Source organism: Opisthorchis viverrini (genome assembly GCF_000715545.1).
Source record: "Opisthorchis viverrini unplaced genomic scaffold opera_v5_220, whole genome shotgun sequence".
Classification (NCBI taxonomy): domain Eukaryota; kingdom Metazoa; phylum Platyhelminthes; class Trematoda; order Opisthorchiida; family Opisthorchiidae; genus Opisthorchis; species Opisthorchis viverrini.
Genome location: NW_008751874.1, coordinates 661,594 through 687,094, shown reverse-complemented (window position 1 = coordinate 687,094; position 25,501 = coordinate 661,594). Strand labels below are relative to the sequence as shown.

At 42.0% G+C, this 25,501-nt stretch overlaps 1 protein-coding gene across 1 annotated transcript in view; it reads left to right on the top strand.

The window, feature by feature from the left end:
- Positions 1-4,671: 4,671 nt before the first annotated feature.
- T265_08425 (hypothetical protein) overlaps positions 4,672-25,501 on the top strand; it is a gene marked incomplete at both ends in the record, with an annotated part of 105,687 nt that continues 84,857 nt past the window's right edge. Inside the window, one exon of the mRNA XM_009174224.1 lies at positions 4,672-4,912. The remainder of the gene's footprint in view (positions 4,913-25,501) is intronic.

The following is a 25,501-nucleotide window of genomic DNA, read 5'->3' as shown; positions in this document are numbered from 1 at the left end:
ATCACATTCGAAATACGAAACTTGTCTGCGCAGGTGGTTATCAAATTAGAGGCTGGACAATATTTAGGTGAGCAAAAAAAACCAACTTTACCGTTGCCTCGACTGTGAAGTCAACTTAGAATGCTACACTGGACCGCAACAGGGCTTTTATCCATACGCGAGTAGCCTTGATAAAGTTGACTTATGTATATGGATAGCCAAGCTTTCCTAGAACTGAGTGGGAAGCTTCGACGAAGTCCACAAACATTCCGGGCAGCTGACTTCGCTCACCTCATGGATCTACATTGCAGTGAGTTAATTCGAGTGCCATTTCACTGCTGTGAAATTTATACTCGCCCTGAGGAAAGTCTTCCTGTATGATCTCAACAACTAGTAGGTTAAGCAGGTTTCGAGCCGTAAATTTCGGCTGTCATGCCAAAACAGCTGATTCCTTGGTTGTTGTCTCATTTTCTTGACTTCCATAAGGAAGTTTCTTTAAATCTTTCAAATCTTCCGGGAGGCACTTTGTACCTCCCAAATAATGCACGTCAGATGGGTCATTCTGTTCCTGTCAGTTTTGTGCCGTCTTCGGTCCAGCCGATTAAGGTAGATCGGCCGAATCGGTCTTCATCGCATGTTGGGAAGATGTCAAAGATGCAGCTCCCATCCGAATCTTATGGCTGGCCGAGTAATGCTATAAACATATGTTTCATAGGTGCCAGAATTCTGCGGTACTGGTTAAGCTTTATGCGGTTTTGTTCTTTCATCTCTGCTGAGGGTGGTTAAATTTTGGTTCAAAGATTGCTTCCAGTGTTGTAAAAATCCTTCGTGATAACGACGATGTGCATGCGATCTATTGTGGGTACCCTGTCCTAAGCGTTGGACATCAAGACCTGGACCACAAAACGTTGAGTAGCGTACCTAGCTCAAAGGTGCTGTGATTCACTAGTGTAAGTCTGACTGCTTATGTAATGTTGCGCAACACGTTCCTTTTGAAACAGCACCGGACTTGTGATTTTTAAAGTATTTGGATCGTTCTGGCTTTTCGGAAGAGGTAACCCGCCCACGATAGATGAAACGATCACATTCCACAGGTTTGCTGGCTTAGCCACTTGCTCCGTATACCAGTTGACTGGCTTTCCTAGAGGGCTTTTTTCGCGCAACCACGCAGATGTTCGAAACGAGTTCGGGGAGGTCAAGCAGTGCATTGGCAGCGAGGTATGGAAATTATAACCAATGAACTAAGCTGGATGCAAATCCCCAGATGGGGCATTATCAGATATGGCACAGTCGCACCCTCATTGGCGCGCGTGCATCCAAGCTATTGCCCTAAATGCATGACTCCCCTCCCATTCTCTCCCAATAAAAGTCAACTGAGAACCATGTATCTACGTATCTATTTTATCAGTTACTGCCTCCAGTGCGCAGCTATCTAACCGGCCTCTCTAAACCATCGGCAAACGAAACTGTGGCCCCTAGAACCACTGCACGGCAAGTACGCGGTTCTTGTAGCTGATGATCTGTAAATGATCCGTAAGTTGGCCAAACACTGGGTGGAGAAGGTGCGCGCTTATTCCTGTCAACATCTTCAAATATGTCCTTCCTAGAGAGCAGACTGTCTCTCCGTCAATAAATGTGCAAATGACTGCAGAAACACAAAACCTTTCCTGCCTTGTTTGAACCGATAACGGAAAGGATACACCCCCAAATCTCAGATTACAATTTTTGTGAGATGTCGACCAGCTATTCTTCATCGGGGTATTTCTCTTATGAGAGATGCTCAGGTAACTGAATTCCTGCCACTGTCGCACACAGAATAATTGCATCCCGGTAGCCATAGTTAAATCAGGGCACATCACAGGAACAAAAGGATTAGCACGGCAATCATAGGTCGGCTGAACAAAAGCCAGGTCAGCACAGCTTACTTCGTTTTATCTCAGCCTGACTAGGAGCAGTTCCGGCCTAATCAGCACCTGAGTGGAACCTAGTCTCCCTTTTCAGTCACTTTACAATAAATTTCAGTTTTTTAACTTGAGTGTTTCTGCCAACAGCTTATTTTTACTTTTCAATTCCACCGGAGCCAGACAGACTAAGGTGAGATCCGTCCGTTATCGGGCGCGCCCTTCTCAGACGACCGATGAATGAATGTTTCTTTTGTTAGTGTAAAAAGCTCAGGGAGGTTTATTTCATCTTTACAGAAACATGTTGAGTTCTTTTGTGATACCAATATAATGTAGACTGGCAAGTGTAATAGGACCCCTCTGGCTTGAAATTTGTCTGTGAGGTTATTTGCCTTTATAACTGTGGGACGGACAACAACGTTCCAGGAGGAAAGGCAGGTAGGCCAGATTGGTTCACGCGTGAATGTTGCGCATTAGAAAAAGCAGTTAAGGACTCCAAATTTCTAGCGCAGAAGTGTGCAGGAGTTTGGCATCTAGTCCGCACTCGGAAGCAAGATATTTTCCCTCCTGCATAAGGACTTTTAGAGCAACGCAAGCAAGAAAAGTGAACTGTGGATAAAAGGTTACATTTATTCCTGGCCGCGGCCAGAGATGGTTTCTATGCACTGATAACTTCAAGTTCACCTTCCAATTGAGTACTTCGAACGCATGTCACCAGATGTGTGAATGCGGCCAGACGTCTTTGAATCTAAGTGCCTGCAATGGCGGAAGGAGGATATGATGGAGACAAGGGGATCGCGCGTCAATAAACCATAATCATTTCTCACGTTTTCTGTAGGCAGACAAGTTTTTGACATGTTGATCTGATTACAAAGCAGGTGATAGAATTAGGACTGATATATTCTACATGTTACATCAATTGTTCGTAACAAACTTGTCAGACTATGAATGACCTTAATGTATATAAGTTATTTTGAATGATGATGCAAGAATCCGTGTGTTTCATTGCACTGTCTATCCACTTTGAAAAAAAAGGATCGAAACAGCTAGTTTATGCCACTTTTCAGTTGAATATACTGCAAAAACATTGTTCCACGTTCCAGTTGGCACAATATTATTGACACAACTTACGAATTATAAGACTTCTGGTAATTCCGTGGAAACACACGACCGGTTTCTTCCTTCTTGGGCGCAGTCCCCAAGCTTCCATCCAAATTATGTCCTACATAAATATAAGATTATGCGGAATGGGTTAAATAAAATCCCAAATTAATCTGATGGTTACTGGAAGTTCGACCGAAACAAAAAAGTGATAAATGGGAGGTAATGTTGAGCCCCCTTAACTTTTCTACATAAATTGACGGAAACAAGGGGGCTGGGCCTATCCGATGATCCGAATCGAACTGGTTGTGGGCTGTTGAACAGTTTGAAGCAGCCTTACACCTAATGAGTTTTCATGAAACTTGATAGATCTTTCTTCTATTTTGTGAAATAGCAGCCATTAACATAACTCGATATTCCGGGACCACTAGATGGCGAAAACTTTTGTAAAATTGAAGCATTTGTTTGCGTGATAGTCTGCGTTCCTAGCGGTAGAAAGTAGAGAAATCAACGATAGTTTAGCAGTTTAGTAGAAACAGCTTAAAGCTCCTCAATCTAAGAAATAAAAATGTGTGTGGATCCGATATTACGCGGAGGATTACCTCAGCTCTATTCAGTCGTTGCCGTTTGTTGGCGGCAGTGTAGCTTCGCTTGGTTTCCTTGAAGCAATCCTAAATCAACTTAAAAACCATTAAAATTGCTTTGACTTGGAGAAATAGCGTCAAGTCAGAAACTATCAAGGGGCTCACAAGCCAGGTGTCCAGCCATCCTTCTTGTCATCTGTTCAAAATCGATTTGTAGGAGGAACATCCTTATGACAAGAGACGTGTTACTCTAATTTTGTTTGTGCAGAAGACCAGATGAATTTTAGTTTTAGAAAGATCTGCCATAACCATACATGAAGCAGTTTGAGAGGATAGAAATTCCTATTTACATTTTTGTCACTGTTACGGCTATTGATTTAGTCAGCTGAAGCCCTTATTTATCCGTTCCACGTAACACTGTACCCGAAGCTTTGCATATACTTCGTCATACGGTTAGAGTTTCCTAACACATACTGTGTTCAGATCAATCGTCACGCGATCGATAGATCCGGGGGGATTCATTGGCACAGTGCCGTGAAACACACAAACGAACGGCTTCCCAACTGTCTGTCCGTTACGGGTGTGTAGGCTAGACAACACGGCAAATTACCGCATGAACTGCTGGGTGCTAGAGATGCCCATGTGTGTCTTTGAATGATTATCCGGCTTCGCTGCTATGCAACCTAGTGATCGCATATTGCATGCTGGACCATACGCTTGCGTTTGTGCATGCATAAGACTGTTTGTGTCCACGCTCGTCAAGTAGTTTTATTGTGAAGGCGAATTTCTCTGAGAGACCCCCCACCTAAACAATTTTAGCGGTAGGCCAATTTTTGTCAACCAACACATCGGTCTTGGCACCGAATCATACGTAGAGTGTATACGGATGATCTACATTGGTTGGAGAGAAACGGGAAAGTGCGAGTCTCGAAGTGGGGGGAAATTAGGGCAGTTGACCTTCTCGCTGGTTGGTTAGCTCGTTAGTCAGTAAGCCAGTGGGCGAATTCGGCAATGGAATCCGTGTCCATATGTGTCTGGGGCGTGCGAGGGTGCGACTAAACCCAAAACAAGTGGGTCACAATAATTTACGTTGCTCCCTGTTTGTGTGTTTGTGCGATTTTGTTACTACAGCCCTGTCGTCTCGATTTACTGTCATGTGGCAGCCGTCATGAGTCGGTTTGATCGACCAAAATTTCTAGTTTCATGCCTGCGTGACTGGTTGCATAGGACCTGAAAATACACGGACGTGCTTTCTACTCAACCAGAATAATTCAATCTGCTTCCAGGACAAATGGATCATTGTCTAAAAGAAAAATTATCCGCTAGCCAGTAAAAAAAACGACAAAAGTAAGTGCTGAATTTTGTCAACACCTTTTACAATTTGCGGTGGTTTTACAGGGAAACCCATCAGAAATCATGTCGAAGTAAAATGTTTAAGTGTACCGTCTCCTTTGTTACCTACATTGTGAAAGCTTTTTGGCAAATGAATAGAGGTTACCGACAATAGTTTCTAGCAGCCTAATGATGTAGGGGTGGGGGTAAACCAACTACCTGCTTCCGGAAACCCGCGGAAAACTTGTATATTGTTCCTAATGACTTTCACGTGAATTTTAAGTTAATTGTTGTATGTATGTATGTTCAAAGTTTTAGGGGAGGAGAGAAACAAAAAATGAACTAAGAAATTAGTTAGTTCTTTCGAAATTCAGTAAGTGATGAGTAGTATTTTTATTTGAGGAGAATGCTGCAGCCTTCTGGGATCTCGTGGCTTATCGGGCAACGATATTTGTCTTTACCTTGAAGTACCTGTTTTTCCTAAAAAGATACATATGGATGACGGTGCACTTTTTTTCATCGGTGAGCTCTGTATTTTCTTAACCACCCCAATGTGGAGCATGGGGAACACTTTCGATATCACCCATCTTCAGAAGTTGGGAACTTAACAGGTGGTCGACAGTGTGTCGAACTTTTGGTAGCCCGGGTATGTTTACTGGTGGCTAGCCAGATGGACCTTGATCTGCTCATCAGACTGCTGCAAGAAGTTTTGTCCCCAGCCGACTGATATAGTGAGTTCGTAGTTGAGTGGGACGCATTCAAACATTTCGAGCCAAGAGAGATTTTATTTCTAGATGACTGTTCGGAAACAGTTGTATATATCCGCCATGTGGATCGAATGATCGTCCACACCCATGTTATGATGTGAATTCATGTCATAGATAGGAGTAGTCCCCGAAGCTTATCTAACAGTAACTGACATCACCCGGAAACAATTCGGGTAGTGTCGTCCACCTACTGTGGCATTCTTGAGCCACTAATCACTGACAACAGAAACGGGCCATCAGTGGGTAACCTGATATGCATAATGCAACAAAGGACAAGCTCCCTTAAGAGGAAACTGACCTGGGGAGCTTTCGCCAAGAATAGTCTGGTGCTAATCTAGTGAATAGGCTTTCCCGATCCATTCTAGATAAGTCAGGTCAGTACGATAATTAATTTGCGCTACTTTTAGATTTGACTGACTTACTTTTTCTTTAAAACCAAATTTAAATAAAATGAAACACTGTTGACATTTCACGTTTGTTGCGCGTCTGAGGACTGCTTGACCAAGGAAGACAGAAATAGAGAAAGATAAAACTAAGCAACGTAGGAGAGCATCGACCAACGTACAACGGTCTACGACTAGGTATGCTCAGACGTTACTCTCAAGGTCCAGATGAACTAAAAAAATCGGCAAAGGTTTGATTTGAGAGTTTATCTATCTTTTACTTTCTCGGTTAGATGGTTCCCCAATTCTTCCTTAAGGTATCGGTTACTGAACTTGGGATGGGGTCCCATAGATCCAGAAACAGTGGTGACAATGTTTAGAAAAATCCACACCAGAATCGGAAACCATTTTTTTAAAGCTCTCCTGGAGAAAGATGAATTCACCACGAATCGGTTAGGTCTGAACGTTGACACTACTATCAGAGACTGCGTTTAGTCCCGCGTTTCGCTGCCCTACAAACCCAAGACCTACCTGTGAAGTCAAGAGTGGCAAGAGAGCAAGGAGACTGCGTTTAGTCCCGCGTTTCGCTGCCCTGCAAACCCAAGACCTACCTGTGAAGCCAAGAGTGGCAGAGAGAGCAAGGGGGACGTACTGAGAATTACCTAGCCTAATGATATACATTTGTACTTAAGACGCCTATTATTTACCGTCCCCAGCCAAGCACACAGAAGATCATGCGGAATCAAGCTCGAAAAGCTTGCCGCCCCGAAAGTATCCGATATGGCTTGCCCACCATCGCTTTCATTATTTTGATTAGGTGAGAAAAACAAAACTCCTTTTGGTAGATGATAACTCGACGTGCGCGTTACTTGGTTAGGTCACTGTAACTTCTGAAGCTAGAAGCATTCTTCGCTTCATGTTCCTGTTACACAAACAGCAAATTGGTTCTCAATTGTCTAGTTCAGGATTTGCGTTCGTCGACCCATGCCAGCTATAATTTTGGCAAGACGGTTATTAAGGACCTGAAGGCACCTCGGCTGGGTTACTTGCAAGGACGACTCGAAAACAAAACAATACGTACTGATAAAGGCAACTGATGAATTTTAGCTAGATAGACAGCTGCAGTATGCGGGCAGCAGGCTACATAGAATGGCAGAATCGAAACAAGGCACTTATTTTGAACGAAGATGGATGGGACGAACTGAAACACAATTGACTTAGGCCATTACATCCCACTACAAGGTCCCACATCAAGCATTCCAGCCGTCCAACGCGCGACGCTGACTTGATCACCTGTTTAAAAGTACAGAAACCCAACGCATGGCTCAAGTTAACTGGAAGACCCTACAGTTTCGTTTGAGAAGCAAACTAGTGGTGTAATGGTTCACGAACAGCATACAGAGCCACCATCACTTTTTACCCAGCCAACCATCCATACGACTTTAGTTCGTCAGTGAAAGTACTTCAGCGATGTAGAACCCTTTATCTATATAGAAATCAGTCTCGTGCTGTTGATGGCGGGGAAAGCAGTGGCCCGATCTTAACGACAGCATTTACATAGTTGACAGACTTAATATCGGAAATGTGGACACTGGTAGCGATTAATGTGTCATGAATGTTTTCGGCTTTGTTAGTTTGGGTTATAAAATGAGTATAGCGTAAGGTCCATATGGTTTGAGTATAGAAGACAGTCGAGCTTCGAAAGTATGAATGAGAAACGGTTGTACTGGTAGCGCAAAGTTTCTCGTGTCTGTAATCCTTGAATATATTGACTACAAACGAATGTGATACTGCATGGTTGTGTTTAAACGAGACTTCAGACATGTGCTCGTGAACTTTTCAACTCACAAGTTTCATGTGCGAGTTACACAAAGTGGAGAAACGGTACTAATTTCATATTACTGACCCTTCAAATTCGTTGTATCGCGGTTTATGTTGGTGAACTTCATTCACCCAATGAAAAAGAAAACAGTGTTTTTCTTTGAGGAATTTCAGGAATCGTACAAGTATTTATAAAGCCACCTTATTTGTTTTATTTCAATTGCCCTTCATTCGCTTGTCTTAACATTTGAGAGGCTTCGTTATCCTTCTGTTAGATCTTGTTTATCACACTGGTAAGGAATTCCTCTATCTTCCCCAAGCTTGTTAGTCTGTTCTTGAAAGCGTTCCTTTCCTGCTGGGTGAGAATAGATGACTGTCTAGATCTCCTCAGTACGCGAGCGGTTTCGCCCAGAAATTTGCCAATTCAAACTGTGCCAGATCAGATCAGTATTCACCAGCAAAATATCTAGCTGACGCCTCATACAGTCTAGCGGAAACAACAGTTCACAAGCACTAAGAAGACACTTAAAGTACCCACCTAATACAGTAGTTACTATATGTCTACCCAGAAAAGTTCCGTCAAAAGTTTGGACCAGCTGATCCGAGCTCGACATTCCCAGGGGTGCAAGTGGTTCCATGCTTCCCAATAAACATATCTTGTGCTAAATTTTTTCTCCACCTTGGTAATTCTTCGTCTACTCCTGTGGCAAGGTTCAGGTGCCTCGTGCGGTTTCAGTCAAGGTGGTAGGTATAAATAGTGGGTAATGGTCAAAAGCGATCGAATAAGCAAGAGAGTCCGTATACTCATTCCTATCTGTGGGAACAAAGTTCACGGCACAGTCTCTTAAGGCCAAATATCGCTTTGAAAGTATACCGTAAAGGGAAAGTTGCAAGTGCAAAGTGTTTTGTATGAAACTTTGACTCAACGAACGGGTATAGCTTGACTTTTGACAAAAAAATAATAGGCGAACCTACAGGGCACTTTTGGCCGAAAACATGGAAAGTCGCAGGACCAGCGACTGACTGAAAAAGTGCAATAAAACAGTCCAAAATTAGGTCCACAAAGAAAACTTCAGCGGCGCAATTACTACAAACTTTAGAAAATGTATCACACGCGGGATTTTTTCGTTCCTTAGCAGGTTACCGATGAAGGCATGCGTCAAAAGGGCTTAGTGATATGCGTTGATTTTACTGCTGGTGTGAACCGCATTTAGCCTTGTAGTCTCATCGCATCGGCCATGGAGCTGTAAAGATGAGCCAAAATTTCGCTTCAGGGTTCCATCCACCGGGCTTATTACCTGACAGTTATTAGAGAGATTCATGTTCATGGCAAGTGTAGCGTTGATACAGGTTCCGTCAAAACAACCGACGCTTTTTTTGCGTGCAGTGTAACGAGTATTTTTGACCTCAGGGGTAACATCGGATCCCATTGTACGGGATACTGTCAGAGTGCTCGTTTTCCTTGTGAAATTTTCAGTCTTAAGTTTCCGAAAAAAATGAACGTCGTCGGTTATTTGCGGAATAGAGCAGGTGGTTAAATGGAAATCCTTTCGGCGCCTTTCCGACAAAAGTTTTATTGTTGTGTTGTATCTTCTCAATTAGTTGAAACAAGTGATTTTGTCAGCAAGAAATTTCCCAGCACAGAAGAGGACCGATTGTGAACGATCGCGTACTACACACTGCTTCGTGAGGATTTCGTCCCTGGATGGCAGCCAAGCTTTACGCACTTACACCGAAAGTTTTTTACCATCGAACGTGGTGCTACTGAGCACCGTATGTGATGCGCTTGATCTAGAAGACAAGGCCATTGGACGGAGGGCAGAAAAACCAGAAAAGTCTCCCGCAACTACCCACATGTGACCTTCCAAGTGGTTGCTAGGATTTTAAATCGTGTGGATCCCATATAATGCTACTGAAGTGATTTGTTCAATGTCGCATGATGGGAACGTGTGAGGCACATTTTTCCGCACACATGTTGAACCCTACCAGAACTCTCTTCGTCTAAGATTTTCAACAAATCGCAACCACGCTTATGATGTATATAAACCTTCCATTTTGACAAGTTATAACAGTATGACCAATCACTGGCTTGTGAACAACACGATTCCAGATGGCCCAACTGGACACGTTAACTGTTCCGAAAGAGGACATCAAAAACAAGGGATCCCGTTATCAACTTTTGTCAGTCATACATGGTTGGACTGCGTGAAATAGTAAAGACTAACAACTAACAAGCGGATGCAATCAGTTATTATGGAAGGTGGGACACCGCGTAGATCTGCTGCTAAAATGCATGATGTCAGTTTCAACAAACACTTCGGGAATGTTGCTAGCAATTACCCACTATGTCATTAGAAAGATGACATGTTCTGATAAACGAGCCTACACGCAGCGCACAATCTTTTTTCGTCCCAAGTTATGCTATAGGTGACTCACTGTTTGACATTCAGTAAATGTAAGATAGAAGATAGATAGATAGAAGACATCAGCGTAAGACCGCACTTGAAACGGCAACACGAAGACTTGTGATCCGTTACAAAAGAAAGTTAGTGCACATGTGATTCCATACATGGCGGTCCTCAATCGGCATTCTGCCTTAATGGTGTTCAACCTGCTACCCCCGTGTTACAATCCAACACTCATCAAAAAGTCAAGTTCGATCACTAACACCAGTAGGTTACAGGATAGCCACTTGCTGCCATGACGCTTTGAAAAACAAGAGTTTGGTTGTGGTGGGTTCCTTCCCGGTGCTAGAGCTTTTATCATAGTTGAAATAATACCGATTTAGGATAAATTTTAGGTGAACTCCTTCAATTTTTGATCCTGTTCTCGACAATAAGCGATCCAACTAACTTGACCTTTGGTGGGGCACTGAATTTGCGATAGGCATGCTCAAGAATATTGATACTGACACGGGGTCACGCATGTCACGTGGCCTAATGTGAATGATGCACAATCCACAGATCACACAGCATCCATCCAACAGCCATGAGGCCGCTTCTGAAAGCAGCACTCCGTACTAGAGAAAGAGCCACCCAGGCTTAATCGGCCTTTTACATTGGTAACTTATCCAAATACGATTGTGCTGATTGGAATACCGTCTTTCGCTCCTTCACAGGTAGGCTAATGTCACAATACTGGCCTGTGTGACTTTTGGAGACCATCTAGTTTTACATTTGGGTGTGATCCATAGGTTTTCTCATGAGTAAAAGAGAATAGAATGAGCGAACTTCGACAACTCTTTCAGCTATCAGTCCACCAGTTATTTTCAATACGATGAACTGAGCAGCGTAGATCAAACTGAGCAAGCGCCAGATTGAAAGAAACATATTTTTTTCTAGAGATCAAGATTTGATGACACATTACGGTCTGCTAAGTGTAACAGAACCGCCGAAACGCAATGGAATCGAGAATAACAAAAGTTTATTCAAACAAAGCGCATTAATGGGAAGGATATGACGTAAAGTGAGGGTCACTAACATGGGATTATCGGAGAATGTCCTCATTAGAGACCAATTTGATACCGGAATAATTGAAGGTCCATTTAGAATTAAGGACATGAAATTAATTGTCTACCGAATGTTGCTTGTGAGCGTACTGATGCGTTCTGACCTAAGGTTCGAAACATGATAGTAAAGGATGCCTAAAACTGTATCGATAAACCAACTATTGAAGCTTGTAAAACTCGGTGAAAGTGAACTACCTTATTCGTTAATCAACACGAATTCTGCTTACGATGAGGCCTTACGCTAACAGCGCGACAAATGTCGAATGTTGGGGAAAATTATGTACCGATTTCATAACCGGGTCCCATTCGCCCAGCTGTGCTTAGTGAGTGGGCGAAGCTTCTGTTACTCCCGAAATGTTAGTTAGTGTTTGCAGATAGAAGTTTTTGTTCGATGGTCAACGATACGTCTCATTCGACCGAGACAACTGTTCATCTATTTTCCTCAACCAAATAGCTACGATACTCAACCTACCACTAACCTAATCACACAAATTCAATTCCCCTTATCTGCGCACCGTCTCTATTCCCATCACCGAATTGCTCCCGGGTTATACTACACGCGTCCAGTCTAGCTAGTTTGTTGATGACAAGGCCGAAATTTGCTTCATTGCATCCCAAGGGTATTGTTCGCGCAACAGGACGCGTGCTTTTGGCCTCGAACAAGATGGGACATTCTCCGTTAATAGATTGCTTCAAGTGCGCAAATGAAGAAGAAGAAGCGAACAACAGATATCGATTATAGCGAAACAGAAGGCGAGAAGAACTATTCCAACAGCACGAATATAACGTGAGCGGAACCAATAATAATGCTGTGATGTGGAAAAGCGCATGTCCCGATTAATAATCGGTCTCATGGAAACGCTTGTGTATAGAATGTGCTATAAACGCGTGGTAGAAACCTCGACCGGTATCAGTTGCTTCACAGTTGAAACAAGCAAAAGTTTAATATTTTCATGCTATGTTGTTTTTATTCTAACACGAATGTTTTTCTAACTAGCCGTTTTAACGTAATCGTTTTGACTGGTCTTTACAAAGAAAATTCGTTTGATGCATGAAACAAACATTAAACCAAATTCAATCGTTACCCCCAATTCTTTGGTTTGCACAAAAAACAAGGTAAGAATGGCTACGGAATGTATGGAATGCATAATAGATGAAGCCAGATTTAAAGCACTGATCCCCCTAATCAACTTGGCGACAAAGGTGAGAGGATATTCGTGAAGTTCTGAACTTGAGTACGCCTTCACAAGCCACTAATGTGAACCAAATGTTGGCAGATAAGTAGTATAATGAAAAATGACGAGATTTATTGCACATTTGGCATTAAATGGCGGTCGAGTCGGGGGTGTAATCAACGAGAAGCGTGAGCCTCAATAACACATTTTTGAGAGTTTTCTGTACAATAATCCTGAATGCCAGTTATTTCTTGTGAGGTAATCTGAGGTGTTCACGATCACTATTCTTTGATCGTTTTTCAAAACTTTTACAAGAGTGGTGTGTCAAAAACCCTGTTTCACATTCAGGTATTTCTGCACCAGGAACCTCATTTGACCGTCTCTGATGGGAAAGCGTTTCTACGTGTACTTTTCTAGAGTAGCAGCATATCCGCCAGTGGTAGACAGAAGTTAACAACTGTTCTTACTTGAATCTACTTCATTTCAAGTAGATTTTACTTGAAAACACAAATCACAGGGCAGTAAAACCATATTCCCCTGAAAGTGCTCCATTAGTCCACCTAAAGCTTCTATGACACTTTTGCTGGTAGAATAGACGTGTCTTTCGCGGTGAAGTGCGCTTCGCAACAGACTTCGTGATCTTTAGCGCACAGCCAAAATATATCTTCAATGATTTCTGAGCTCATTTTTATGACAAATCATTCACAGCCCTGCTGTATATTCAAGACCACCGATTTGCAACATCTAGAAGAGATTTATTGGTATGAATTAGGATAATGTGCAAGGGCGCGGTTGAACTAAGTCGTCTTTTTGCCATGATGTTGACTTCACTTCATTCTCCCATCAAAGGCTTATGCTTTTTTTTCGCTGTCGTTGGCGGTCGACCTATTAACACGGGTTAAATTAACGACATACGAAAGAAAGATAAGTTCTAACCATCTATTTTGACCGTCTGAACCCAGAAGAACAGACAAATATAAACCTGAAGACAAGCTGCATCTGTCTGAGGGGAAAAGTATCATGTTACTTAGGGGAAAACCATAACAAGGTGAGGCGCTAAGGTCAGAAATCGCCAGGCCAAAGTTCCTGGTTTACCCGGTAGAAAGCAATTGGTTGATGTTTAATTCTCTGACCTGAGTAAACCCTGAAATACCACGCGGTCTCTTCTATAGACGTAATGCACTACTCCTAAGTTTGCTGGTGACTTTTTAAAAGGCTACGATCGGTTTCTGCTTTAGTTACATCATAAACGAGGGGTCCGGCTGAGTTTCAGGTGAGTCTTCCGTCGAAACCAAGTTGATAGGCAAATGAGTGTATTTGTCGAAGTCTGTCCAATGTGGGTTCAATTGGAATATGGGGTTGATGGAAACTCGGGAAGTGTGCTTAGCTGATGAGCCCCAAGAATGAAGGAACCGGTTGTGAGCTGTCGAACAGTTTTTAGCGACGGCATGAGTTGTCTATTCGTCTGTACATGTATCGCGATATGTTGAATGCCGTGCCGACTGAAACATGAGGAGGCCTGGCGCAGCATATTCAGTAGTTTGAGAACATCAAAAACGAGAGGTTCAGTTGGGATCCAGGTCAGCTTCCAGTCGAAACTGAATTGTTGCAGTTAATCTCTTACTATAATGCCTGTAAACTAAGACTGAACAGTACTGCTTCAACTTGCGAATATACACCATCTTGGTGATGCAATTATTGAACACTTGATAAGCGAACTGCCAATATGCGGGAAGTTGATAAAAGGGGTAATACTGGAGCATAAACGGATGGTCACTAGCCTTATGTTTGATCCACCGACCAAGGTGATACAACTCACGTGGAGGAAACTAACCTAATTTGGTGAAAAGCTTTCCATTACAGGATATCCCCGAATGGCAAACGACATTCGGAATGAACAGATGACTGCTTCATAGCGAGGACTTAAATTGTGAAATGTAACCTTATTCGACAATATTTCCAGAATCTCATTGAACCTTAGTGAGTTTAAATCAAGTAGGGTTCATCGCATGTCGTGTGGACCTATTCAGGTGAACCCGCTCGAAAACAGTATAGGAATAAGTCTACCTGCTATTTCATGGAAGTACTCAATGATCCGGGGAACGGAACAGACCACTGGTGCCATCTTACTACTTCTTTTAGAACCTGCCATTGTCCAGTGTAAGAAGCAAGCCCGCATGGTCTGTTGGATCTCGCCAATATGGCAGTCTGGCAGTTTACTGAATGGGCGACAAGTACGATGTTTTAAATGGGCTTAAGCTCTAATACGTTATTTCCTCGCTTGCTGCATGGAATGTGCGAATTCACTCCGTGTTCTTAGTTACCAGGGCACTGATCTAACAATAGTCAGCCTAAGTTCAACTACATTAAAGTACTCCACTACTCAGCGAGTGCCCTAGATGCTTGTGTTCACACAGAAAGGTGTTTGCCCCTTGGACGAAGTTTCAGGCGAACACCTCATTTGGGCAGTGCATTCCAACGTCCCCTTCCTCAGAAATTACATAAATGGACACTATTCTATGGGTTGTAATTCCCGAATTTCTGCTAGATACTGTGTCATCTAATAGAACATTGATTTCTCGCCCTCCATCTCTAGAGTCTGTGTTCAGGGATAGGTCGTTCAGTTGCCATAGTACTGCCGGGCTTGTTTGTGAGCTTTGTATGGCTTAGACATAAAACTATAGTTGGTGAAGAGTGAGCTTCCCGCTAAAATCTGGGATGATCCTCGGCGGTTAACCACAGAGCCACTGACATTAGAAAAACCGCTGAGCCATGAACCAAGCAATGATTTGGATACTTTTCTGTTTTATAATGTCAGTCAGTGAAGCAGTAACGTCAAGTGAACAGGATTCCATTTATATTCACGTGCTTCTCGCACATCACTACTTCCTGTACCCGACCACTGTCGCGGGGCACACATTGAGATAGAGGACGAGCATTTAACTGGCTAATTGGCTAATTGGCAGTTAACACACTGACTGTGGGTTTTGACTGAGTAACTAACGTGAACAACGATTCTTCAAAAGTCAATACTGCGAAGTTTTGTGGGAATACATTTTCAGCACACAAACATGTTCGCAGGTTAACCACCTCTGACTTAGGGACAGCCACTTTAGAGTGTTTAGTTACTTGAGTAGAACGAGTTATTTCAAAAATACAGTCCTAGAGGTCTTCTTAGAAGCTTCTTGATGCCAGCCAGATCAAATGAGCGCTCCGTAAAAATGTGAAAAGTTACATTGATGACAATTGTTGTGATCTCCGTAGCACAGTCTACAGGTAAGAGATTACAGCCTTACTGGTAGGTGTCAGCTTTCGTGTCATTTGTTCACATCACAAACGCCTTATTCTTGAATGTAAGTCCATGGATTGGTGTAATTGTTTCACCAACTTTGCTAACATTCCTAACGACTAGAACTGGCACCAAGAACATGTGCCTTGGTCTCAACATCACACTACACAGCAATCGTTGCTCTTCGTTTTTCCCCAAGCATTAGACGTGGCGTGTTCATTGCGCTGAAGGAAAAAACTTGCACTAGTTTTGATCTTTAGACCGATATTGATTCTTGGACTGCTGCTGATCGATATTTGTGCAGCACACAAATTCGGACGTGCAGCACACCTTTTGCCTACCATCCCAAATTACGTGAAAATAAATGGGCGACTCGAGTAAATGGTGTTGTATTGCTTATCATTAGACGTAGAATAAGAAGGCGAGGCTGTTTTAGCAGACAGTGGTGTGGATCCCTGCTGCAATAAAAGCACTTGTATATATGCTGTACACAGTAACATAGAATCCAGATAAAGAGGACCATTCATTACTTGGCGCGAAACTCTTTTGACACTTGCTTACATAAATTGTGTAAATTGCATACTTAGTCAAAATGATGGAGATATGGCCCATGGTTTTCTGATCGCACCCAGTTTAATCGTGATAAAACTCTGTCATGTATTACTGACCTTGTCCCCGGCAAACTTGAACTGATCAATCTTGATGAAAAACCCATGAAAAACATTCCAATAAGAGATACCTATAAAGGATACTGTTGACAATCCAAACGTAGCCTTATGATATACCATGCCTTTGATGGAAGCAAAAACCATTCTATTAAAGAATAGTTTTATCTAGAATTGAGAGATCGCGTCCATAACGCCTTAGTTAGTTAATCGTGACACAGTTGCAGACATATTTCGCATTGAGTAATATAAAAATCCAAGTTATTTACTCATGCCGGATAACCTGGCTCCATATTTGGTTCCTGTGTGAATGTTGGTCTTACTGAGAGCCATTCTGACCGCTATTTCTTGATGGCAAGAGCGAGGACACAATCATCATAGCAGTAGAAAATTCGAGGCACCGGATGACAGAGACTTGTAGCCAGTTTGGATTCCAATGTTGAATTGGCATGTGGAAACATATTCGCGACAGGCATAACATGAGCCCATTATACATCCCAGAATAAGACTAAACGTGCTTAAGAGTTCTATAAGTGCTCCTTAATGACTGTTGAACTTAAACTTTGGTTACTACATGATCAAAAAGTACGCCTGACTAGTTTATATGTACCACTCTACTCACCATTAAAAGGAAACCAGGATAGCGCTACCTCATTCAACAGGCCATGCCCACTGGACTCACACATCTGGTGTTTCGCAGAGGAGTTCAACTGAGGCATAGTGTAAGCGGGTGTCATTCAACTCAGAATGCTTATATTAACCAGTCAAATTGCTGCATTTCCCGGGACTAGCGGCTTAACACTTGAATAGCTGAGTTTTTAAAATCAGAAAAAAGGCAGAAACACGGAAACGACTCTTCAGCTGAGTGTATATGTGTACATACATGGAAAGCTCTCATGTGCTCACTCGTAATACTTTTGACACCTACCGGTTCAGAATCGCACATATTATATTCGTTTTTAAGCATCTATAGGTTGGCCTCTCTACACTAGGATGAAAAATTGAACCAAATAGCTTAGTTGCGGTTGTAAGGGGCAGGATGCTTTCATAAAAAACAGTGTTGTAGAGGCAGAAACTGATGCAGTTGTCAATGAGGGTGTATACAGCGTTGTCCTCTGTTAGGAATTCGGTATTCAGTGGCAGCAGTAACAGCGGTATGAAAAACTGCACTCAGAACAGCGTACGGAATGACGTCTATACATGGTTTACAGCGTGTTTTGGTGTGTACATCCGGTTATTCCCTTTGGAATACTGTTATTTATAGGACACAAAAGATTATTCTTAGGTAACAAATATGTGCGAAAAAAATCTTGGCACTAGTGGTCTTCGTAGTCTTAAGATGAGGCATTCAGACTCTTGCAGTTTGTTCCGGTCCCCGGTTAGAATGCTGATGACTATACAACAGAGAGGGCTTTACGAGTAGAAAAAGGACCAACGGTAAGACATTACAAATAAGGTCGAAAAAAGGACTGATAAGCGTGCTGCCATGCATAGTGACCAATCTTTGACTAACCGCCTCGGTGATGTCGGAAAGCCATTTGTTTTTTGGATAAGTGATAGACAAGTTTGTCAGAGCGAATCCTTTTGGACAAGGTCGGTTGTTTATGGCTTTTTCCGAAAGTTCTTACGTTCCGATGAATTCTGCCAAACATTCTATTCTTTTCTGAACCTGCATTCTTACGGTGTTATTTGCGTTCGTTTTGTAATTAGGAACTGGATGTCGGTAGACAGTCTCCGCGAATCGTTTTCTCTAAATTTCATTTCCAAAACCATTACCTTAGAAGAATCGAAACATTCGAATGAAACATAACATTCTGATGCTCTGTATTTTCCAGTACAGTCATTTTATCATTTGTACCGGTCACTCGTGTTGATCGAAACACCGAGCTCTGTTGCAGTCATCAGCATTTTATCTGTGAACAACCAATCACCTTCGCCTAAAGTCTCCCAAACCCTTCGTTCAGACCTCCTTCAAACTCCTGTACATGACCGGTTCTAATATTAATTACGTGACATTACAAAGGCAGTGCATTTTACAAGAGATATAAAGGAAAGGGTGATTATTCACAACTGAAGGATGAAATTTACTCAGTGCTATTTTTCGTTCAAATCCATCGATATCACAGACGAAATGACAAAATGCAGTTCAAGTGACGCTTGCTATGGGCAGCAGCTGCCTAAAGTGAACTGTTTTTGATCCACTTTTTTTCATCGACTTTCAGTATTCATTGTTCATAGCTATAGAATGATGCGAGTGAATCTTGCATTTGGCCTGCTTGTACACGGAATAGATCCAGTCGATTGATGATGTTGCGGAATTTTATTTCAATAGCTTTTGTTAGTTTGAAGATGCTACATAATCAAATTTAGATACTAATAAGCAGAGTAACCTAGAAGACTCGTCCGGTTACTATCAAGTACCGCTTGTCGCTTGCTGCATCGCGGCAGATTTTGCTGAAGAATTATTAGAACAACGAGTTTTCCACCCTCAATATGCGAAGTGATCCCCGACCACTTTTGTTCACCTGAATGAATGTATACCAACCTAACGTGCTTATCAAAAGGGATGTGGTGAATGCGACTGAAGGGAGGAATGGTCACCTCGTATTGTCATTTGTATCATCGTCTGTGAAGAACTGCGAAAAAATAGTCTAAGATAGTGAAGTGCAGTAGAATTATCAATCGCGTTCATAACGTCTACAAACCCTTGTTGAAATTTGACGGCTACCTGGAATTGTGAGCTGGCCTACTCCCTAAATAATTCGATATTCGCAACAAAGCGAGTGTGGGAATAGGCTGTAAGTTTTCCATGCCACCTTGACTTCAACTTACAATATCCTAATATCGAATCAAATATTTAAGGACCACACATCTGGAATCTGTGAACATTCATTTTGGAAATACAGACTGGAGTCATTGGAACAATGTACATCATTCAAAGTTTATGTACAGCTTATATGTAAGGAGCTTTACACACTTTATTGGTACGCGGTAGCACTTCGAAAATCGCTTTTTATTGGTTATACTGAGCCGTCACAAGTACTGGTTTGTGGTGACAACTTGGTTTGTAGGTAAGCAAATGCAAGATGAAAATTACTGAAACATCCAACCCGTGCCTGTTGGCGTTATATTGGTGATACATTTGTGGCCATGTAACATGACAAAAATGCTGCGTTGAAACCTTTGTTTGTCCGCACCAGGAAAAGCTGGGTGATCAGGAAAGACCTTCAGCACCAATTGTCCAACTGATTTGGGTCTATTTACAGCCCCAAACACCTCAGTTCATTTGGCGCATATCTGGATAATTCCTGTAACTCAGACAGCGATCTTCAGTGTTGAACAAGTGACCTAGCTGCCCAGTTAATGTCGATCGGCTCATTACTGTCAAGTATTCGCAGTGGTTGTAACTTTGGAATATGAAGTGTCACCTAAAGTTGTCACTGCTTGAAATATTCAGTTAACATTATCCAAATAATCTTTCGCCCTTTTGGTATTGGATGCTTCTGTGTTAACAAGGCCATCAAATCGTACGCTGTAAAAATTACGGCGATCGTTTTCGCTAACCTGTTTCACAGACTTTATTCTAAACACTGTGTAACGTTACTGGTTTGGGTTTTAGCTTTGTTCAGCTTAAACGGACGATTACGAATAGTGAATAAATCACGCTAACTGTTCAGTACTTGTTCATTAGCATATGGGTAAAGTACTTCGTATTCCACTGTTCCCCTTAAAGTCATGTACAGTCAAAACTGCATTGCTTTCGCTCACCCGGATGTTGGTAGGCCCAACCGAATAACTTGTGAACTGTTTTACGTAGCTGCCTGCCACTAAACAAGTTTAACTCTACAGGCTTAAATGCATAGCTTTCAGAGCAAAGCCTTTAAAAGGGTGGTGTGTAAATGGATGGCGGTGTACTGACAGTAGTTTACGGGGTGATTTATTTCAAAAGTGAAATTAACAAGGATTAACTTATAGTCACTATATTTTCGAGTTTACATAAAACATGTGTACACTAGAGTGGTATGCGGTGTTTTCGAAAATTTTCACGCCCAATTCGTTTATGCTGCCAGCACGCATGATGGACATGCCACAAGGGACCGGGAGGCATAGCATTCCCTCAGATCGTATTCTACAAGCCTGGTACATCAAAGGATGGAGTTGAGGTATCAGTATTCAACAATAATCCGTCAAAGGGGTGTTTTATTCATTTTTATCATAGTCTATTTGTTACTTTGAGTTTGCGAATTTTTTATAGCCCATTAAAACGCCGCCCCTCACAAAACAAACTGGAATTTGTCAGCATCTGACGAAAATTTTGATGAGGTGTAAGGTTCATTCAATAACGGCATAGGTTTTCTCGCGCAGGTGGACCAAACCACATAGAGAGGTGCTCTAAAATTCCCGTCCCAAGAGATCCATTCCACTGTTCCTGTGAGCTGACGTACGTAAATTCAAAACTGTAAATAACTCGAACGCTTTTGCCGCTAACGAAAGCGGGATAAATTGTTATTTTGCTTAAAAAGCATCATGAAAATGAGAAATGGTTGTGCGTATATTTTGAGACTGATGAACTGATGTCCAACATTGGGACCAGAGCTTCAAGCTACGTGACAAAACGCACCAATAGATGAAACCAGTAAACAAGTGCAAATTTCAATTCAGAATAGCATTTTAGCGGTTCCATACAAAGGCATATTCTCCAAAAACGAAGATATTTTAAATATTACGAATGCGCTTCTTCGCTTTGAATAGGCAGCTGAAGTTCTTGCAACCATTTAGTACATTTACTGTAAGGAGGCGATCATCCAGAATTGATCGTAACGGTACTCCTGATTTACGAACCGTGAACACAAGATCTCTGTTCAAGTAGACTTGTTCTCCTCAAAATATTTCTTGGATAGACCACCATCAGTTTTAACTTCTGGATGGCAGAAGTAGTCGGCGTTTCCGTGGCATTCGCTCCGTTTCTTGCGTTGGGATGTAACTGAAAGTTTATCAACAAGGTTTCACTAGTCGTGTTATCCTGCTGTCATTTATTAGAGATTTTACAGTTCTTGCAACCATTTAGTACATTTACTGTAAGGAGGCGATCATCCAGAATTGATCGTAACGGTACTCCTGATTTACGAACCGTGAACACAAGATCTCTGTTCAAGTAGACTTGTTCTCCTCAAAATATTTCTTGGATAGACCACCATCAGTTTTAACTTCTGGATGGCAGAAGTAGTCGGCGTTTCCGTGGCATTCGCTCCGTTTCTTGCGTTGGGATGTAACTAAAATTTTATCAACAAGGTTTCACTAGTCGTGTTATCCTGCTGTCATTTATTAGAGATTTTACAGTTCTGTGAGAGCTCATGTTTCCTGCTCAGAAGAAGCATGTCCTTCGAATTACCGCCCTCCAGGCTTACATCTCGTTGTAAAACCAAGCCACACATCCAGGAAGCAAGTTTCAATTTTATATACACAAAGATGGTGCTGAAGTTTTTGCGGTAGTCAAAAAGATACCTGCAAAATTGCTGACAAACCTGCTTGGAGAATCAGATGCTGGATGGCTTTGGTTCAATGTTCTTATTTGGCGCAATTTGTATTTTACTTTCCGTGTGATGTAGGTCTGTGTGACATGGGCCACAAATTGGTCGGACCATCACTTTGTTTACGGGTACATAAACCACTAATATCTTCAGGTGATTCAGGGCGAAAATTTTAACATGTTCTTAGTTGCAACGGCTGGTAATCTGCAAATTAAGTCTTGTTTTTGTCGGCATAAAGTGTGATAAGCGTGCTGAGTGGAAGCGCTTTTTAACCACAGTTGTCTATTTGGTCGGCTTTGAAGAGAAGAAGCTTAATGTCACTCTTGTTTCCCAACTAAGTGGTGAGCAGCTGGGTTCTGAAGTTGGTGTAATTCTGGATGGCAGATCCTTATAACCATAATATAGAGCAGTTTTCTGTAAAAGTTTCTACCCTAGACCACTTAGTCTAGGGTCTCCACTACCAATAGAACAGACACTGTTCCATTATATTCACATTCTGAGCTGATACGTGGCTTGGTGTGGATGCAACTAAAGATATTTATTTGGTAATAACAGAAACCATAACAACGAAACTAAGATTTCGACATTTTGCCACAAGTCTTTGCTCCCAAACTGTGATGAGGGCAATCTCTATAGATTGAATTAACAAAGAATCAACGTTTATGCAAAGTTGCTTTGGCGCAACTCTATGCCTCATTATTCAGGCAGCCGTTGAGCTCAGAGCGATTGACTTATAGTTGATCAAACTACTCACGAATACAAATAGTCATAGAGTATCCCATCGTTGGGGATTTGGAGACCTGGAATATCTGGAGTTGCATCTTCCATGGCTTTGAGATGTCGCATTAAGTGTCCGTGGTATGACTACAAGTCTAGAGTGTTTGAAGCTGTTTGGTGGGTTCCACTCTACATGATTAGACTTATCCAGAGTACTTCCGGTTTGAAGACTCGACTAACGTAGAAGATTCCATCTTTGCAGCTCATCGCTTCGTTCAATAAAATTTTAACACACCTCAGCATACGTTTGCCCCAGTTCTAAGACATGGATAATAGGATAAAGGCCTTCGTTATTCATTTACGTTGAGAATCTCATGAATATTGGAACACACACTACAGAAATCCTTCTCCGAAATGCTGGCATTTATAGAAGAAGTCCCGTTCGGCTTTCCAGGTCGACCGGGATGAGAAAAAACCCCTCAAGTTACGTTCAGGAAAGGCATGTTAATCTCACAGGAATCATTGTTTTTCGTCCGGCGAAGTGAACACCCCATCAGCATGAATCTTCCTGAAACCTACGTTCACCTATGTGTGACATAGAGCATGTGGCCTCATAAAAATTCCGTTTGATTCTTCTATAAATTAGTAAAGTCTGGTATAAAATTCCAACCGTTTTGGAACTTGAGTTGCTTACTATTCCATATGATTATCTATGCGTAAGATCTGATCAGCCACCCTGTGAAACTCAGGAACGATTACTGTTGTGGGGTTAATCACGGACGAAAAAATATTTTTTTTGGATTTACGCAAAAGTACAGGAGTCTATACTGACTGAAAATACCAAGCGGGGTTGATCTCTTAGGAAAGGTTTTGTTTTTGTTTTTGGGGAACAGCGGACTCCTCCTTAAAAGGTATCCGGATGGAATTTTTTTGGACTTTTCTGCCAACTGTTTTTCCTATTTGTTATCTATTTCACTCCAAACTGACTTATGTGCAGAGCATATAAATCACAATCAAGGTTGCCATGCATGCAATTATTTGTTGAAATCTTTCGGATCTGATCCAAATACAAACTAGGAACTGGGGAAGAGAGCAACAGAATAAAGCCAATTTTTCCAATATTTTATACACAAGCTACGCCCCTCTTGTAGCAGAGACGACGTCATAGGTTAGATTGTGCAGTTTCAAGGAAAAACGTAGCGTGTTACCTTAAGATTATTGAATTTATCTACACAAGCTCGCCCCTCTTGTAGCAGAGACGACGTCATAGGTTAGATTGTGCAGTTTCAAGGAAAAACGTAGCGTGTTACCTTAAGATTATTGAATTTATCATGACAGTTTGGACGGATTCCCCATTCTTGTTTTATCGACAGTTGTTGGTTCTTCCAGACCGCAGTTTGATAAACCAAAACAGACTTCGTTTCAGAAGAGCTTGGTAAACAATCGGTAGTTTTTATTTGGGCAACGTTTCGCTTTTGACACAAAAGCTTTATCAGGCCAAGTGAGGAGGTCGCCAAATTGGCCAGGTTATAAGGCAGACGGGAACCAATCAGTAAGGCAGTCCCCTTCAGATTACCACACTAGATCAGTGTTGAGTGTCAATTACGGCTCTTGTCGGTTAGTGAAGTTGTCAAAATCTTGCCTGCACAATTTGGTTACCTGTTCACTTGGCCTGATGAAGCTTTTGTGTCAAAAGCGAAACGTTGCCCAAATAAAAACCACCGATTGTTTACCAAGCTCTTCCAAAACAGACTTCATTCGCTTTCACGGAAATTTCAACATCCTCTCTGATACTCGAGTGTTTATTTCAGTTTATAACTGAGTTTCCCTGGAGCTTTTGAGCAAAAGTGTGTATACATTTGGTCGCAGTACTCGCTGAATGTGCAACAGAATTTCAGGTATTTAGTTGTGACAGTGAAAGTAAAAAGATATTGGGAGACCGTCACTTAATGGACAAAAACACTGTGGGGAAATTAAATAGTTTGATGGAGACCTAGTAATGCAAGCAGTGTAATATCTTGACACACGCACTCATTTGCAGACAATTTGGCTTTGATGGGAGGCTCGTCGGGAACCTAGAAGGATCTCTTCCAATATCTCGAATATTGTGCTAAATGAAGCATAAGGCGGCTGGGATAGACATTCGGTAGCTGAAAAACCCGACAAACGAGAGAATCAGCTGGGTTATTGTTGAATCGCCTGTCAAAGACAACTTGATATGCAAATGGGTGTATTCGTCGAAACCTGTCCAAATTGGGTTCAAGTAGAATGTAAGGTTTGACGGATACTCGGAGAGTGCGCCTACCCGATGAGCCCTCAAAAACCAAAACCGGTCGTGGGCTGTCGATGGATTTTCAACAACCTCCCGAGTAGTGTGCTACGTCAATACAGAGTAACATCTCCTTCAATTCTGCTCACGTGTATAACCCAGCACCTGTTTAGCTCGTCTTAGAGCTCATCAGATGAGCGTACATACTGAGTCTTCATCGCACATCAGTTGCAGGTAGTGGGAAATATAACACCAGTTGTAAAGTAAGTTGGTGTGAACAGGATATTAGGCTGGAATTCATTCAAATCTGTCATTCATAACAGAAGTCGTGCTACTTCAATATCTTAGTTGTCGGTCCAAATAAAATAAGGGGCAATTTTCGCCTGGAAATTCCAGCGGGAGAATATTGAGCCCAGAACACTTTTAGGTTTAAAATGACTTGCTTTGTGAATGGGCGCTCACCGCATCAGGACAGTAAT